We start from the raw sequence: 4,145 nt of genomic DNA on the forward strand, positions 1-4,145 counted from the left end.
TTTTGTTCTCTACAACGCCTTGGACGAAACAAGTCAAAGGAGTTTTGTTGTTCTGTGGAACAAATTAAAGGGCACAAAATTGCGATTGAAAGAGAAATGCTCGACTTACATCGCCAGAGGTCTTCCTCACCTAGAACCGAACGAAAGAAGCCCTTTAAAATCCTGCAACTCCATCGCCATTCTCTTTCTCTCTCTCTCTCTCTTGTGCTGCCATCGTCGCCGACCTCCGTGCTGCCCGTGTTCGGGATCCTGCCTGTGTCTCCTTCTCTAACTGCCTCCTCAACTACAAGGGCTTCCTCGCCTACCAGGCCCAGCATGTCGCCTACAAGCTTTGGAACTGTCTCGCGGACCCCTTGCCCTCGCCCTCCATTTTTGTATCGCCGACGTCTTCGCCGTCGACATTCACCTGGCCACCAAGATCGAGAAGGGGATTCGATCTGCTTGATCATGCCACTGGGGTTTCATCGGAGAAACTGTGGTCATTGGGAATAATTTGTCCATCTTGCATCATGTGACGCTGGGTGGGACTGGAAAGGTTGAAGGGGATCGACATCCCAAGATTAGTGATGGGGTTCTGATGGGTGCTAGAGCGGGGGAAATGTGAAGATCAGGGAAGGAGCGAAGATTAGGGCGGGAGTGGTGGTTTTGATCGATTTTCCACCGAGGATGACGGCTATGGGAAATCCAGTCAAGCTTATGGGAGGGAAGAAGAAGCCTTCGAAGCTCAAAGACATTCATGGGGAGTCCAGGGATCATACTTCCTTCATCTCTGAGTGGTCTGATTACTTATCTAATCAACCAAATTCCAATTCCAACACAACAAAAGAAAAAGTCCAAAATTACAGAGCAATTTTTCCATTTTGTATCTTCCATATTAATTTCTTGTCTCATAGTCTAAAATTTTCCATTTTTTATTTTTCATGGTCTTCTAAATTCATGGATGGACATTCAGATACAGAGCAATTTCCCTTTCAATACAGAGGGAACTATTGTTTGTTACCATACACAATAGTTGTTGCAAAATTGTTTTCAGATTAGTTTAGGAACAGATTTGCCAAACAGTCAATTACAGACAAAGAACACTGTTCCAGGCCAAGAACAACAAAAAACGTTTCTGGAAAAAAGCACCCGTTCTTGACGAAGAACATTACCAAACGTAGTCTCATAGTCTCGAATGTTTGAATAAACATTTGAGACTATTAGGAATTTGAAAAGACATTTGAGACTTTAGGCTGCATTTGGTAACGGTCTTTGTCAAGAATGAGTGATTTTTCTTTCATAAACATTTTTTGCTGTTCTTGACCTGGAACTAGCGGTGTCAAAAAAACCCGACCAGTCCGAGCCCACCCTAACCCGCTCTGAGCTCGAACAAGGCAGGGCTGGGTTTCATATGTTCTTGGCCCTAGCAGGGCCGGGCTGGGCTGGGCCAGGTCGGGCCTGGGTTGAGGCCTCGAGCTGAGCCCAGCCATGTTCGAGGCCTCAAGCCAGGCCCGGCCTAGCCCGACCCTTTTATGTGTGTTTTTATTATTTATTATTTATTTTTTTCATGTATTATTAGCATATATTCTGTTTCTTTGGTTTTCATTTGGTGTTGGGTAACCGCGAAAAGACCTGCGGTTCCAAGTAGAGCTTTCACCGCGGACATGCCCTTCAATTCAGCTCCATGAATGCTCGGACTTCTGAGAATTTGTGGCTCAAAAGGTTCATGTTGTAGCAAATGGCTGCGAACTGGGACTTGAAGTCCCTCCAAACAGATTGGGATCTAGGCTATAAAAGGCCTTTCTAAAGTTTATAAATCCCTAATTTCCCATCTCGTGTTTTCTCTTTGCGAGAAAACACTGCTCACCGGCGGCATTATCTCCCTCGATTTCGGCTCTGACAGACTTCTTCCGACTACTATGTCTCCGGCAAGTGTTCTTCCAACTATCCCGGCTCCGTCAAGGTAAGTAAAATAGTAAATAGTGTTCTTCATCTACTTCTGTCTTTTTTTTTTTTACGAACTAACGATGCGGCTTCTTCTTCTCTGTTTTTTTGTTATGATGCTTCTTCTCCTACTTCTCTCTGTCTCTATGTTTTTTTTTAACGATGGTGCTGTTGCTTATTCTTTTTCTACTTCTTTGTTTTATTTTTTTTTAAAACGATGCTGTTACTTCATCATCAGAAGCTAAGTTGTTTGCAATCATGTTCGTAACCCTGAAGATCTCCTATTGTCTTAATGCAGGGGATACAGTGGAGTGGCATATCAAGCATATGCACAAAATAATATAATAGCCAATTTTAATGGATGCCAAACTTCTCTCTTTTAGGGATTTTGTAATTATCTTCTTAAGAATTTACAGCTTGGGCATACAAAAGCCCTTTTATTTTTTTCAACTGGTCAGTCATACAAAGGCTATTGATATAGACCTTGCTTAACTAATATAAGCCAGTAATGCTGAATTACTTTTCCTATTCTTTGGTGGAAGTTGTAGAGTTTTTTTATGTTCTTGCTGTATTACTATTACTGGAGTTGTCTCTGTCTTGGATTCAGATATGATAAATCCTTTTCAATTCAGCTAGCCTGCCAAACTTGTAGCATAGGAGGAGCCAATTGTTGATGGTTTCCTTTATTTTATTTTATTTTATTTATTTTTGGTAAGAAGATGGTTTCCTTTATTATAGCATAGCTACTCTGCTGTTTTAAATCTCTGCATCTGTTGCTATCATTTTATTTTTCTGACTCTTTCTTAGCTTCTAGCACTCTCGCGTGCAATTTAGTGTTAATCAGGGCCGGGCTGGGCTAGGGAAAACCCTGGCAGGGTCGGGCTGGGCTTGGGTCTAGGTTAAGGCCCCTAGGGTTGGGCTAGGGTTTAGGGTGACACCCCTACACTTCACTACCTCATGACCATAGCTCTATTACATATTTAAAGAAAAGCAACCCTAATCTCAAGCCCTATTGCCATTGATCCTATGGCTAAGATTTGTAGAGACAATAAACTTAACCAAGCTGTTAAGGAAAGGATAAGAGAGGAGAATAGAGGAATAAGAAAGATTGGCACAACAGAGTTTTAACATGGTTCGGTGCTAGAGACCTATGTACACGGTAAGATGTTCTTCACTATCTCTTTACTTGAATACAGTCCTTATTTAAGGATATCTATTGAGTTGATTGTGGAATTAATCCATTGTACAAGGGAAGAGGATTTGGAGTCTTATCATGATATCCATTAGCTAACTGCCTACCATGTGTGGGCTTATCTATTTTAGTCATGCCACACTGGTACGTGATGGTGTTAGCTATAGGCGAGAAATCCTCTCTAATACACCACGTCAAACTCAACTAGGAGGATATCACCTTGAGGTTGGCCATTAACGTAGCAAATCACTGATGCGAGAGTGGTTTAAAAATATGTCAGCCACTTGATCTGTCGTAGAGATGAAGCGAACATCCAAATCAACCTTGGCAACCTTATCCCTGACGAAGTGAAAGCCAATTTTGACATGCTTAGTGCGCGCACGGAAGACAAGGTTAGGAGTGTGGTATGTCGCACCACATTATCACAACATGGAATTGGATTCGAAGGTAGAAAAATGCGTAGTTCCTTGAGCAAAGATTGAAGTCAGGTCAATTCTGCCGCATAATTCGCAATAGCGCTATATTCGGATTTCATGCTCGAGCGTACAACCGTAGCCTGCTTGCGAGAACTCCAAGAGATCAGGTTATTGCTATGGAAGATAGCAAAACCCCCAATAGACTTTCAATTATTTGGACAGTTGGGTGTCTGAGAACGTTGATAGTAGGGTTGACGTTTTTTTCTCAAAAAGTAATCCATGGTCAGCGGTGGACTGAAGATACCAGAGTATTCGTTTGACGGCTTCCCAATGATCAGTTGTTGGGCGATGCATAAACTAGCTGAACTTATTAACTGCAAATTGTATATCTGGACTGGTCAAGGTTGCATATTGAAGAGCACCGACAATGCTCCGATATACTATAGGATCATCCATAACTGCCATTGGTGTAGACAATGATTTGCACCCTACCATTTTTTGTCCGAGCCAGAGGATCAAGAATATGCTAGCATTGGGAGAGAATCAACCTCTTAGGTGTGGGAACCACACTAATGCCCAATAAATAATGAATCAACCCTACGGTGAGCGGCGAA

At 42.3% G+C, this 4,145-nt stretch overlaps 1 pseudogene; it reads left to right on the forward strand.

Annotated features, from left to right (window-relative positions):
- The first annotated feature begins 203 nt into the window (after nt 1-203).
- LOC122647365 lies at nt 204-1,038 on the forward strand (annotated as a pseudogene).
- Nucleotides 1,039-4,145: the final 3,107 nt, after the last annotated feature.

Source organism: Telopea speciosissima, unplaced genomic scaffold (assembly GCF_018873765.1).
Source record: "Telopea speciosissima isolate NSW1024214 ecotype Mountain lineage unplaced genomic scaffold, Tspe_v1 Tspe_v1.0035, whole genome shotgun sequence".
NCBI lineage: Eukaryota > Viridiplantae > Streptophyta > Magnoliopsida > Proteales > Proteaceae > Telopea > Telopea speciosissima.